This window comes from Jaculus jaculus, chromosome 3, assembly GCF_020740685.1.
Source record: "Jaculus jaculus isolate mJacJac1 chromosome 3, mJacJac1.mat.Y.cur, whole genome shotgun sequence".
Classification (NCBI taxonomy): Eukaryota; Metazoa; Chordata; class Mammalia; order Rodentia; family Dipodidae; genus Jaculus; species Jaculus jaculus.
In genome coordinates this window covers 182,145,745-182,161,218 of record NC_059104.1, presented here as the reverse complement: position 1 = coordinate 182,161,218, position 15,474 = coordinate 182,145,745, and positions in this window count along the sequence as shown.

Sequence of the window (15,474 nt, the reverse complement as noted above, 5' to 3'; positions counted from 1 at the left end):
TTAAGTATGGTGCCTGGGAGGCTGTGTTTAATTTAATGTTGCATAACTTTAACAAGTTTTATAAAATACCTAGATTCCAGTTTCTCTAGCTGCAGAGCTGTGACATTAACGGTACCTTGTAGGGACATTGCTAGGAATAAATGTTAGGCATGTAAATGCCTTACCATAGGGTCTACCACAAGTCACCAAACAGCCCTTGTCTTTGTAAGGCTAATGATGACTGAGTTAGAGGAGGATATATGTGAAATTCTTAGCTCAGTAACTGCCCATTTAATTTTCATTTCTCTAGGTAGATTCATATTTAATTATGGATTTGAGACATCCACGTGAGCTCTGTTAGATGGGTTAGCCTAGTGAAAAGGAAGGATATATGACCTTGGCCATCAGAGTTCTGTCGTTGGCAAAAAGGGTGAAAATTGAAAGGAATGAAGTTAACAGACACAAGAAGCATGGTGGGACTAACTGGCCAATAGTAACATAATCTGGGCAAGACCACGGGCAAATGCCCAAACTGAAGACAGGCACAGGAAATAGGGAGATGGTAACACATCTGTTCACCACCATATCAGGATGCTGGTAGAGTATCAGGGGACAGGTGGACAGATTTTTAGGAGTCACACAGCAGCTGTCTTCTCTTTCAATGGGGTTCAACGCACAGCCTCATCACAAAGTAGAAGGAAATGTCAACCCATTTTCTTCTCAAAAGGACAATCAGACAAAAACAGGCTGAACGACTATAGAGGTGGATCCAGGTTTGACTTAATCAGTGAAATACATAGGCTCGGGCTCCTGACCAAACTGGGCATGATCAGAATAGACTCCCACCGAATTCTATGTGTCTGATCCCCAGGATTCATGCCCACAACTTGTCACTAGTGACTTACAATAATTTAGGTGCACTAGAAGACAGGGGAAGGTGGTAGGCCTTGGGATTTGTGATGCTCTTTCATGGAAAACCCAGAGTCCTAGACTGACCCTAACCAAGAAATGGATCTTTAAGAGTTCCAGCTCTCCTGCCCTCAGCAAGGGCACAAAAGTCTCTCCCTCCTCCCTTTCCTCCATGTCCTGCGGGCACTGCCTCATCCGCATTTATGATGTACTCCTGTCTGTACTCTAGTTTGATTATTGAAACAATGATATTCTTGGGAGTGAGGAGCTAGTTCAGTGGGTAAAGTGCTTGCTGCACACGGCTGAGTACTTGAGTTCAGATCCCCAGCAACTGCATAAAGTGCCGGGTGTGGTGGCGTGCACTTGCGAGACCAACCCTGGGGAAACAGAGGCAGGGGACCCCCAGAGCTTGCTGGCTAGCTTGTCTAGAAAATCAATGAATTCCAGGTTCACTGAGAAAACTTATTTCATAAAACTGAGGTGGAGGAGGAACACACATGTGCACACACACACACACACCCATGTGCACGCACATTCTCGGAAAAGGACTGACAGCCTTTACTTTTAGCATCAAAAAATGAGTGAGACGAAGGGCTGCCCCAAGCACACAGAGAAGTGCAGGGCAGAATGGTAGATGGACAAGTCTCTAGAGACACAGCCTCTGTGCTCACCCAGGGATCACCAACCCCTGGCTTCCAGCATGGGTGGTGTTCTTACTTTGAACCACCATCAGGGTCAAGACCCCTCCAATCCCTTTTTTTTTTTCACCATTCTCCACTTCCGGACTGGATACGTGTCCCCACTTTCTGCTCTGCCTGTCCCTCAGATGTGGTTTTAGCACTGGCCCGGGGGTTCCAGTTAGCTTCTCCAACCAGACAGTTTCTCGGGCTCGCCGTCCTTCACTGCTGCAAGCCGCCATAGAGGAGAGCTGCGTGGGTCTCCATGCCCCAGTTCCCTACTCTGTTCTCAGCGTCACTAGGACTCAAGGGTGAGCCCCCCCACCCCAACCCCAACACGCACACACACGTTGGATGCATACAAAAGTCAAAATTTCCCCTTGGTGCTGCGAGAGGCTGTTCTGCTCCTTCAGAGTGGCACAGCCATTCTCTGATTTTCTGGTTTTTGTATATTTGCTCTATTTTGTTCTGATTAGTCAATGAGAGAAGTTCTGAGACGTCACTTTAATGGGAAAACATGACTGTAGAAATGTGAACACATTAAAAGTAGTGTGGGTGGGCTCATCCAGGGCCTTCAATGTGTCCAAAGTAGAGGTGCTACTGGGGTCCAGCCATTGTATAGAACGGGGTAATGGTCACTTGTCAGGGTTCCTGAGTAAACTGGGGATCATCTGGAGTAGAACTGAGACCCTTCTTCTTTTAGGCTTCTAGCCATGGCATGTAAGCATTTCTGCTTACAGTTTTAATAAAAAAGCCACCTGTACTGGCCTATAATAGTAGGCCAGCCTCCCTTAGCAGTGTAGGCAACAGAGTGAGAAGGCTGGTTCATCTCCCAAGTGTTTCACTCCAATGTCATCCTTTCCACCTGTACTCAGGGTTCCATCTCTTGCTGATCTACTTGGACTTGAGCTTTATTATTTGTTTTTGCTCCCCACCACCAACAACCCCAACTTTGCATAGATATTTCTGTCTGAGACTGGCTCTCTGTGACTCAGACCAACTTGAACCATTAAGCAATCTGAGCCTGTCTGATTCCTCAGAAGGGAACAGGTCAATATTACTCTAGGACAATATACCTTAAGTGTTCTCCCAACAACTTTGAGCCTCAGGACTGGAAGACATGTCGCAGCTAGCCATAGTGATCCTGAGCTGGAAGAGGGGAAAGTGCCCATGGCAACAATAGGAATCTGTAATCACCAAGGTACAGAAAGTGTTCTCAACAGTGTCAGAAGGTAGAGACCGTCCCCTGTTTTCTTGCATTCTTCCCACACTCTCTGAGTATCTTAGAAAGGCAGGATGAGTGTCCTGCTTAAAGGATATTCAGTCTAGACTCATGGGATCTACTCCAGGCCCATCAATCCAGACGTACTAAGGAAGGTCTATGGACCCACTATACAAGCTCATGGCTCTGGAAAACCAGAGCCTCACCCTGCAACTCAATGGCTCTTAATCCAGACCCCAAATGAAGCACGGGAGGGCAGAAGACCTGGTCCCGTCTGATCCTTTCAAATGCCCAGTGATGCACAGGCACTCGTGCCTTGGCTTCTCAGACAGCTTTCTACAGAGTCAAAGCCCATCTTCCACACACTTCCTGCTGCTTTTCTGGCCCCTCTTCTTCCAGAAACATCGGCACCTGTTTGTAGCCTGCTTCCTCCAGAGCTCTGTGGCTCTCCTCTCACTCCAGCATTTTCAGATGGGACTTCATTAGTGGGGCCTTGAATGACAAGCACACAGGAAGCAGAATGCATGCCTGTTCTGCTGCTCCTAGGTTCTTTTTAAGATTAATATATCGTGTGTGTGTGTGTGTGTGTGTGTGTGTGTGTGTGTGCACGTGCACACATATGCCAGGGTGTCTTGGTGCTACAATGAATGTCAGACACATGCACCACTTCGGGTCAAATTTTCCGTGGGTGCTGGGGGAACTGAACCCAGGATTGAACCCAGGCTAGCAGGATTTGTAAGCCAGTGTCTTTAGCTACTGAAATGTCTTCCCAGATCCTGTGCTCATAAGTTCTTGATAACACTTCGACTGCTTTATTTTGGTCCACAGAATAGTTTTGTCTAAACTTCTCTAGAAAAAAAAAAAAATCTGTCTTCTAAAAATTGAATTGTTTTTATACTTTCCAGTTACTATTTTTTTATCCTTTAAACTGTCTCCATAGCAAATGTTGTAATTTGGAAACTTCCCTCTTTGACCACACCCTGCTGTTTGTCCATAATCCAGCCTTGTACTCTGAGGATAATTCATGTTCTCACGCTCCCTCTGGCTGGATTTAGCCACCTGCCTGATGCTACCCTCAGGTCCAGCTGCTGTTACATGCAATCTATCACCACCCTTGGCAGCCACAGTTCCACGCGGCTCACACTGCTGGAGAAAGGCCCCCAGGAGCTGTGCCCATTGGCCCTCTCGCAGCAGATCCGAGCTTGCCGTTGACTGGAGTGTGGGACATTGCTTACCTCAGTGGAGCACCTTCTCCACAACTGCTCTGTGCCTGTAACTTAGGATCTCATTGTCCTTGACACAGGCGTCATCCACCTGGACTTTTGACAATGAACTTATCTTAATGTGAGGCTAGTAATAAGTTTACAGGTTTTGGTAAAATTCCACAAAAGTATTCTGGGTGTTTATCATCCTTTATAACAATAAAATGTGTAATAGATACCTCTTTAAAAGTAAACTTCAGGCCTGGAGAGATGGCTTAGCAATTAAGGCACTTGCTGTGAAGCCTCAGAACCCATTTCTACTCTCAGGTCCCATGTAGGCCAGACATACAAGGTGATGCAAGCACGCAAGTTTGCACATGCCACAAGGTGGCGCATGTGTCTGGAGTTTGATTTCAGTGGCTGGAAGCCCTGGCATGACAAACCTCTCTCTCTCTCTCTCTCTCTCCCTCTCATAATAAAGGCCAGTCAGTTGGCCCTACCTCAAGAAAAATAAAGAAAGAAAAAACCAAAAGGAAACTTCAAGGCTGGGTTGATACCAGTTGGTAACGCATTTGCTGTGTAACCGTGAGGGTCTGAGTTTGGATCTCTAGCAGCCACATAAAATAGTATGGGCCTGTAAACCCTATGCAGTAGAGGAAGAGGAAGGAGGATCCTGGAGCATGTTGGCTACTTGTCTAGTCAACAGGTGAGCTCAGGGTTCAGAGAAACTGTCTCCAAAATGTGTGGGAGATACCTGACCTCAACTTCTGGCTCCACAGGAACTCACACACATGTGCACATGCTCCCATACACACATGTGCACATAGCACTTCAGCCAGGCCATCTCCATCCTCTTCCTCCCACGATCCTGGACAGAAATGAAAGAGTCACTTCTACAAACTTTCTGAGGTCAGGTAACCAAATCTGGAACCCATACAGGATGGACTGTAATTCTTTGAGTTGGAAGCTGAAATCAGTATGTCCTTCCTTAAGTTGCTTCTGGTCAGGAATTTGGTCACAGCAATTATAAATTGATACAGAAAAGTAGTGCCTAGAAGTGAGGCTGTTGCTGAGATAAATCTGACCATGAAGTTCATAGGCATTTGGAACCACTTTGTGGGAAAAATTAGGAAAAGTCTGAAATATTGGCCTTGAAAAGCCACTGAGTAAGCAGGGCTTCATGGGAAATACTGGTGAGAGCTTATAAGAGGATGCTGAAATGTCACTGGTAGAGAGCTGCACCATAAGGTTTCAGAGGGGAACAAGGATTCTGTCAGGAACTGGGCTACCAGTAGTTCATATGCTATGCCATCAAAGAAATCGGCTGCATCCTGCCTGTGCCCTGAGAACATCAGTGGTAATGGGCTAAGCTCAAAGATGGGGGAAGTCTCAAAGCTGGATAGCATTCAGACTTGCACCGAGAAAGCAGCTATAGTATTAACGATATCAGCACCGCTGGAGCGAAGCCTCCTTCACTGAACTGGAGGAAGAGGAAGGAATACCAAGAGCAAAACCCCACCTATTAGAGGCTCAGCGTTGCAATGACAAATTTACTTGAAGAAACAAGAAACTGGCCAGGAGGATTCTCTGCTTAAACATAACTGCCCAGGGAAATATCATCAAGGTCAGCCTGAAAGGAACAGAGACATTCAAAGGTGCAAGGCTCAGACTCCATCCTAAGCTGGCAGGACTTGCCAATTTCATTCACTTGGTAATGGTTTTGAAGGAATTGGTGATGCCAGATTAAGGGGTCATAGAGTATTTTACCATGGATTCAGAGAACCGCTAAAGCCAGGGAATCATGACAGGGGTAGTTGTTAGTTTCTTTCTTGTTGCTGGCACAAAGCACCTCACCAATAGCAGCTGATGGGAGGAAAGATTTTATTGTTTCTCACAGACTCAAGGGGAAGCTCCATGATGACAGGGGAAAGTGTGGCGTACATGAACACAGGCTGGACATCACCTCTGCCTCATCAGGAAGAAAGCAGCTTCAGGAAAATGAGCTGAACTCTACCAAGGGGAGCTGCTGTAACACCCCTAAACCTGCCCTCAACCACTCACCTCCTCAAGCAATGCTCCTTGTTTAGATTGTTATCACTTTGGGACTAAGCAAAAGCACGAATTTATGGGCTAATTCTGTTTCCAACCACTACAGTAGGATTGGAGTCCCTGCACAGAGCCCCTGGAAGGCCAGTGCGTGAAGGTGTGAAAGTGAACTCTAACCTGCAGTGGGACCCGCAAGATGTTGGAGATGCCAGGACCATAAGACCTCTGCCTAGGAAGGCTGCTCAGCGAGGAACCTGCCCAGCAGAAAGGCTGTTATTTCTACACGCAGCACACATACAGTGCTGGGGTTACCCAAGTCCTTTGAAACCCAAATTCCATCACAAGTGCCAGAATTGGACATTGACTTGCAGAGTTCTGTGCTTGCCCTTTTGGGTTTCAGTCTTGCTTTGGCCCAATCTTTCTTTCCTCTGTCAATTTATCTTTCTTGGAATGAGGCTTAGTCTGTGCTACGTCACAGTAGAAGCATTTAACTTTTTTATGTTTATGTTTTTGAAGTTACAGGAGCTCAAAGTTAGGAATTTGCCTCAGTCTCACATTAGACTCTGCACTTACACAATTATATGACTCTGAACAGAATTGACACTGTTAAAGATTATGGAGACTTTTGAGGCTAAAATGCATTTTAACGACCATGATCCTATGGGGACAAAGAGTGGAAGGTTATGAGTTAAAAGTGATCCATTTAGGTATCAAGTTGACAAGGGATGGGTTTGCAGTGGCTAACCTGAGTTGTCAACTTGACAGCATTTAAAATCACCATGGACACAAATCTCTGGGCAGTTTCTAAACTGGGCTCATTGAGGTGGGAAGACCCACCTGAAATGGGAACAGCACCATTTCACAATGAGGCTGGGTGTCAAAAGGTCCAACATGCTAGCTGAGCAAGCATTCCTCACTCTGCTTCCTCGCTGCTGAACCAATCACCGAATGCAACCAGCCGCCTCATGTGCCTTGCCCTCCTTTCTCACCACGTGAGCTGCACCTTTCATGTCAGCTTCCCAGGCAAGCCTATAAGCTGCAGCAAACCCTTCCTCCCTTAAGTTACCTCTGGTAAAATATTTGGTTACAGCAATGGGAGAGTAACTAATATACTCTTCATGGACATTGTTCTCAGTAATAATCAAATAATCTGACAAATAAACTGTTTTATTTATTTATTTTTATTTTTGAGAGAGGGAGAAAGAGGCAGAGAGAGAGAGAAAATGGATGCAGCAGGGCCTTTCAGTCACTGTGGGCAAACTCCAGATGCGTTCACTCCTGTGTGCACATATGCAACACTGCAGGCTTGTGTCACTTTTGCATGTGGCTTACATGGGGCCTGGAGATTCCAACATCAATTCTTAGGCTTCGGGGCTGGAGAGATGGCTTAGCGGTTAAGCGCTTGCCTGTGAAGCCTAAGGACCCCGGTTCGAGGCTCGGGTCCCCAGGTCCCACGTTAGCCAGATGCACAAGGGGGCGCACGCATCTGGAGTTCGTTTGCAGAGGCTGGAAGCCCTGGGGCGCCCATTCTCTCTCTCTCCCTCTACCTGTCTTTCTCTCTGTGTCTGTCGCTCTCAAATAAATAAATTTTAAAAAAAAAATCTTAGGCTTCGCAGGCAAGTACCTTAACCGCTAAGTCATCTCTCCAGCCCCAAATAAAGTGTTTTAAATAATCACTGTGCTCAGTAAATATCATACAGCTTTGTCAAAATAGTTTAAAATGTCATGTCTTGCAAGGAGGTCACAGAACTACTGCTCCAGAGTGTGAAAGGACTGTGTAATAGCTGCCTTCTCATTGCTGGACACAACATCTGACCAAAAGCAGCTGCTAAGAGGAAAGGGTTTATTATGCCTTACAGCCTAAAGGGCAAGTTTAATGATGGCAGGGAAAGGATGGTAAAACAGAGGCTGAACATCAGCCCTTGCCACAGCTGCTGGCAAAAAACTGCAAGAGAGTGAACGGGGCTCTGGTTAGTGGGAAGCTGGGCTACAACCCCACAAACTAATGTAATAATTATCACTGAGATCTCAGTTGGACTCATTCTTCTTTCTGGAACTTGTGCTCTCCATGGAAAACATTCAATGGACACACTCACAGTGTAGTGTAGAATATACACAGAGTTTACTGCAGAACAAAGAATGCTCCCAGCAGGGGAGACTGGATGACTACCAAAGAGGCCAGGGCCCCAGTCCATATTTTAGGCAGTTTCTATGCTATTTTTAAAATATTTTTATTTATTTATTTGAGGGGGGAAGAGAGAGACTGGCAGATAGAAAGAGAGAATGGATGCTTCCAGCCTCAGCAAATGAACTCCAGACACATGTGCATCTGGCTTACATGGGTCCTGGGGAATCAAACTGATATCATCTGACTTTATAGGCAAGTACCTTAATGACTAAGCCATCTCTCCAGCCCTATGCTATTTTTAAAATCTTTAGAACAAGAAATATTTACAGAGACCTATCCCTGTCTAGATTTGAAGTGACTTTTAAAGGAAAGAGAACTATGTATGTGTCTTCTCCATCAGAAAGCCTCCTGCTAGATAGTAGTCATAAGATCTACAGCCCCTGGAGCCAATTTTAAATTGTTATCCATCAATATCCTTTTGGGCAGAACTGGATGTCAAGTCTCTAGGGAGGACCATAAATATGACACAGGTCCCATTCTTTCAATCAGAAAATTCAAATCCTACCAAGGAGCTGTCTCAGGAGTTAAGAGCACTTGCTGTGTAAGCATGTGGGTCTAAGGGCACAAGTTACACTCCTCAGCAACCACATAAACAGCTGCTCATGGCCACACACATCTGTAGGCTCAGCCTTGCAGACAGTAAACAGAATAACTGGGACTTTTTGACAAAAAAAAAATGGCAAAAACATCAGCTGTGAGCTGAGAGACTCTGTCCTAAGACCACAGTTGTGTGGGAGAAGAGAGGAAGACAGCCAACATCCTCCTCTGGCTTCTACATGTGCATCCCCAGGGCAAGGTACACAGATGTGTACACACATGTGTACATGCTACTCTCCCATCACGTCATACACCACACGTACTCTGTACCAACTCACATGCACATGCACACAAATAATATTAAAGATTTCCACTGTTCCTGTCCTTGGCTTTACATGCTGTAATCCGTGAGGGACGAGTCCTACCTCTGTCCTCTGGCTCTGCTAATCTCTAACTTACTACCTCACGGTGACGATCTTACTACTCTGTCGGATTCAAGACGGAAGACCTCTTCTCAGGCCCTCCTGCAAACAGATTCATACCAGTCTATAGGCCACCAACTCTCCCTCCTGCCCAGGCTCACGGCAGACAAGTCTCACCCACTGAGAAGTGGGCCTCAAGTGGAATGGCTATATCAGATGCACCTACTGATCACCTGGTGATCTGTACGTTGTTGGCACAGGCCAGTCACCAGAGAAGTCTGGGCAAACCAATGGAAACTGAGGTCTGAAGCTGGCCAAGAACATAGTCTTCATGGTTGGGGTGGGGCCCAGACAGCATTATGATGTTGCTGCTCTTCCCAATGATTCTAACGCGTAGTCAGAGGTGAGGACATCTGAATTGGTTTTCTCTTCTCTTCTTTCTTTCTTTTTTAAAAATATATTTGTTGATACTTATTTATTTATTTGAGAGTGACACAGATAGAGAGAGAGAGAGAGGGAGAGAGAGAGAGAGAGAGAGAATGGGCATGCCAGAGCCACCAGCCACTGCAAATGAACTCCAGATGCATGCACCACCTTATGTATCTGGCTTACGTGGATGCTGGGGAATTGAGCCTTGAACCAGGATCCTTAGACTTTACCGGCAAGTGCTTAACTACTAAACCATCTCTCCAGCCCTCCTTCTTTCTTTCTTTCTTTTTTTTTTATCACCAACACAATTTAATAAGGTGGCTCAACTGCTCAAAGGCCTTGGTCCTCCAATACCACTACTGACTACTGAGTTCAGGTCACAAGGACATAGATCCAGTGATTTGAATAACAGAGAATGACTGTACAAAATGGCATTTTCATAAGAGGTTGGGGAGATGGCTCATTGAGTAAAGTCTGGGAACCTGAGTTTGGATCCCCGGAGCTCACATTAACCCTGGGTATGCTGGTTCACACCCATCATCCCAGGGCTCTGAAGGCAGGGACAGCTGGGTCCCCAAGGCCAGCTGGCTACCAGTCAGCTCAGTGAGCTCTGGGTTCAGTGAGAGCCTCTGTCTCAATAAGTGAAGTAGGGAAAACACCCAACGCTGACTTCTGGCCACCACATGCACACATACATGCATGGAAGTGTGCCCCCACATGCAAACACGTGTTCACATAATATTACACACACATACATATTAAACTATCTGAATACAAGACTTTTTAAAGTACAGATGTATCACTTTAGGATAAAGAATAGTAACAGTGTGTGAGTTGCCTTCACTTTGAAAACAATATCACAGTCTCTCAAGGCTGAAAGAAACTTAGATAGCACCTAATGTATGTCAAGCCTTCATGCTTTAAAATTACTTATTGATTTATTTCTAAGGAGAAAGAAGGGGGAAGAGAGCGAGAAAGAGAATGGGTGCACTGGGGCTTCTAGTCAGTACAAACGACTTCAGATGCATGCACCACTTTGTGCATCTTCCAGCCTTCATTTTTAAGTAGTGGGTGCTGAGATCAAAATAAAAATGAATGTTATACAATTAATTCATGGCTGAGCCAGGAACAAAGCCAGTTCTCCCACTCTCTCAAGCCAGTGGCAGGTACCAGCACCCACTGACCCCCAACCACCCTGTTTCTTCCTGTTGCCAGAAAGCAGCCCGGGACACAGGTGTTCACCCAGGTTATGTGGTCCACACTTGGGGAGCTTCAGGAGAAGCATGCATTTCTTACTTTGTAAACACTTGTGTTTGCTGCCAACAGTTCCCTACATGTCCTCAGGAAGGTCACTATTGACTTACCAACCACCCAGCTGCTACAAACACCTGTTTTCCCTGAAACTGACTCAACCTTTAGCAGCCTCCACCCATCTGCCCCTGGGTCCCTCCACCTGCCTTTGGTTTCCCTCAGCAAAGAATAGACAGGTCTCCCTGTGCATGCCATATTTATGAAAGGATCAGATCTATCTTCTAAACATTTTAAGCAGTAGGTGCTTTGAACACAGCATTTAAGCTTTTTCACACTTACTGTCTTTGAGAAAACTTACAAACCTTCACCTTGCTGAGGTGTGCACGCAGGGAACTGTTCTGTTGGTTCGACTCTGAAGTGAGAGGGGATAAGCAAACACTTGAGCCAAAATCCCACTGGGAGCCTGAGCAAGAACATCCTGCCGAGTATGAAGTCTGCAGTTCTGCCATTAATATTTCCAAACCCTTTGCTTCTTAGAGCTTCACACACTTATCACCAACCTCCCAAATTTCCCACCATTACCTTGCTCACCTCCATACCCCATATTCTGTCACCCGCAGCTCATCCGGTGTACAGCTAGCGGGATACCATTCCAAAGACAGTCTAGACCATGCCCAGGGAGGTGACTCTGCCTCCTGCCACACAAGCTTGAGCACCTGAACTCGGGGGCTCAGCACCCACATAAAATGCCATGTGGGTGGCATTCACCTGTAACGTAGCTACTGGGGAGGCAGAAACAGGAGGATGCCCCTAAGGCTTGCTAGCTTGCTGTCTAATCAAATCTGTGAACTCATGCTTCAAAAAATGAGGTGTAGAGAGATTGCCAAAGAAAGACACCCAAAGTTGACCTCTGGCCTTCACACATGCATGCGTAAACGCACACACACATGAACATGTGTGCATACTTATATGCACTCCACATACATATTAAAAAAATGTTGAATCATTGTAAAGCCTTAGCTCTCTCCCGGCCCCTCATGGAAGAGTGGAGGGAATGAACCAGCTCTTCTAAGTTGGCAGGCCTGAGAGGCAACGTCAGAGTACTTGTAGATATGCCCGCTGTGGATCAGTGAAGACTCTGTAGTGGCCCAGCCTTGGGAGCCACTGAGAGTAGCTATGGGAAGGAATTCCAGTGCTGCTCCAGGACTCAGAAAAGAGGCCCAGAATCTCTCCTGCCCCTCACAGACTCTCACCAGAGTCTCATGATGCAAATGATGCCCCATAGACATAACACCCTTGTGCATGACAGCCTGAAAATGATGCACAGTGGTGCTCCTTAGTGGCTTTCTACTCCCTGTAGACTCCAAACTCCTGGTGAGACCTGCTTGAACTGGCCCTACCTAGTCAGACCTCCATTTACCTTCTGCCCCACCCCCAGGGCAATCTGAATTTCTCAACGGCTCCAGGTTTTCCTCCAGCAGCCCTTGCTCAAGTGGTTCCCTGTCCTCATATATCCATGCCTCAGCCTTCTGAGGTCCTGCTGTTCTGCCCGATCAGGCAGTTCCTTGAAACTGCAGCTGGCCTGGACTGTCCTCACCTCTCCATCAGCATTTACTTTCCTAGCACTGACCCAGCCACTTCCAGTATTCTTCCTAACTCTTGAGCTGTTTCTAGGTCCTTGAAAACAAGTTTGTGTCTCATCTACACTTAGGACATTGACCGTCATAGTCAGTGCAGCTAATGTGGCTCCTCTCCCCTGGCTATTCTACAAGCGCTCAGCTGAACTCCGCCCTCTGACATGTCCTTTGCTCCAGTCTGACATCAGTTCTCTCCATCCTGTAAGTTATCTGAACTCTATCCTATGATCCTCTTTATTTTTCACTATAATTTCCAGCCTCCATTTCCAGAAGCTTCCATTCTGACTATTACGGATTTAGACTGAGGAAATCTGAGTCCTAGGATGCCTCATGGCCCTGGGCATGCCGCTTAACTTCCATGGGCACAATTACCTTCATCTCTAAAGGAGCAGGTTAACCCAGGTGATCTCTGAGGTCCTGCTCAAAGCTTCACATCGCCTAGCCCTGAAATCAAAATGTGTTAGTACTATACCCACAAATTTATAATATCATTATGTGCATATTAAAGGGGGAATGCAGCAAGGATTCCAGGGATTTTTCTGACCTCCCTATTCCAACAGGCCCTTTCCTCGGGGAGAGCTTGTTTTCCCCACTGTCTTTGAACCTCTCACAGGCCTGCTCGTTATTTTGTTGTCTGAAGTTAGGCAGGAACATTTCTGTGATTAATTAAGCAAAAGGCCCTGGTGATGGTGGTGCAAGCCCCAGCAGATAATCATGCCTTTGGGGCACTCGCCAGGCCCGGGCATTGGCCAGGCTGGGGTCCACAGAGGGTTGATTAACTCTGGGATTCTCAGGCCTGCCCTAAACACGGGGAAGCCTGAGACACTTTATAAAAATACAGACTCAACTCGACCTGCAGGGTGGTGCGAGGCTGGAAGGTCAGGGTCACCAAGGCCCTCCCACGATGGGGAAGGGCCCAGGATAGTCCTTGGAAACTCTCAAACCAGAAAATTTTTCATTTGTTTTGCATTTTTACATTTTTTGAGACAGGGTTTGGCTACATAGCCAACAATGGCTTCGAAATCATGGCAATTCTCTTGTCACAGCTTGCCAACTGCTGGGATTATACGTGTGTGCCACCACAGGGTGTATCAGCTGGAAATTTTATTCTGTATGTGTGTGCGTGTGTGTATGTGTGTGTACTAAGAGTGGTGTATGTGTGTGTGTGTGTGTGTGTGTACTATGAGTGGTGCATGCATGTGCATGTGTGTGTGTATGTGTGTGTACTAAGAGTGGTGTATGCATGTGCGTGTGTGTACTATGAGTAGAGTATGCATGTGCATGTGTGCATGTGTGTACTATGAGTGGTGTATGCATGTGTGTGTGTGTTACTATGAGTGGTGTATGCATGTGCGTGTGTGTACTATGAGTGGTGTATGCATGTGCATGTGTGCGTGTACTATGAGTGGTGTATACATTTGTGTGTGTGTATGTGTGTGTACTATGAGTGGTGTATGCATGTGTGTGTGTGTACTATGAGTAGAGTATGCATGTGCATGTGTGTACTATGAGTGGTGTATGCATGTGTGTGTGTTACTATGAGTGGTGTATGCATGTGTGTGTGTGTGTGTGTTACTATGAGTGGTGTATGCATATGTGTGTGTGTGTGTGTTACTATGAGTGGTGTATGCATGTGCGTGTGTGTGTGTACGGTGAGTGGTGCATGCATGTGCATGTGTGTGTGTGCACGGTGAGTGGTGCATGCATTGTGTGGTGCAGATGTGCACACACAGAAAGCGTAGGAGCAGGCCAGCTGTCCTCGTCTATCGCTCTTCCTGTTTCCTTGAAGTGGTGTTGCAGCCAGGTCCGCATTGCTGGTAGAAATCATCCAACCAAGAGCAGCTTTTGGGAAAAAGAGGATTATTTGGCTTACAGGCTTAAGGGGTAGCTCCACATTGGCAGGGAAAATGCATGAGCAGAGGGTGGGTATTATCCCCTGGCCAACATAAGGTGGACAACAGGAACAGGAGAGTGTGCCAAACACTGGCATGGGGAAACAGGCTATAACACTCATAAGCCCGCCTCCAACAATACACTGTCTCCAGAAGGCATTAATTCTCAAATATCCATCATCTGGGAATATAGCATTCAGAACACCTAAGTTTATAGGGGACACCTGAATCAAACCCCCACATTCCCCCCTTGTCCCCATAAACTGATAACTATACATGATGTAAAATTCAGTGCGCTCATCCAACTTTAAAAGTCCCCATAGTTTTTATCAATCCCAATGATATTCAAACATCCCCACAGGCCAAGATCTTTTAACTGAGATATAATAGCAAAAAAATAACCTCAAAAAAAACCTATAATGGCATAGAATAAACATTCACACTCCAGAAGATGGGATTGGGCATTGTAATACATACTCAAGTGAGGCAGGAGTGATGGTTTAGCAGTTAAATACTTGCCTGTGAAGCCAAAGGACCCTGGTTCAAGGCTCGATTCCCCAAGACCCATGTTAGCCAGATGCACAATGTGAAGCACATGTCTGGGGTTAATTTGCAGTGGCTTGGGGCACTGGTGTTCTCTCTCTTTTTCTCTCTCTCTCTCTCCTTCTTTTCCTGTCACTCTTAAATAAATAAATAAATAATAAACAAAAATAATTAAATACTCAAGCAATACATGATTTAAACAGGGAAAACACTAAAATAAGTAGCTCCAAGTCCAACAACTCTAGCCAGTGACAAGTCTCTAATTTTAACCAACAACAAGTCTCCGGAGTTCCAATTCTTCCCCTTCAGCCTTGCTACTCACAGCCCTTGAAAACTTCATCCAGAGCTGGCAGCTGTCCTCAGCAGCCATCTCGTGGTTCCAGCATCTCCACTGGGTCTCCACTGCAACCGACAGTTCATCCTCATGGCCCCATGGGGTCTCCATGCAGACATCCAATAAACCTGCTTCACACTGCCCATGGCCATTTCCCAAACATAAGACCATGTTGCAAACTCAATGACACTCTCTTTCCTGCATTT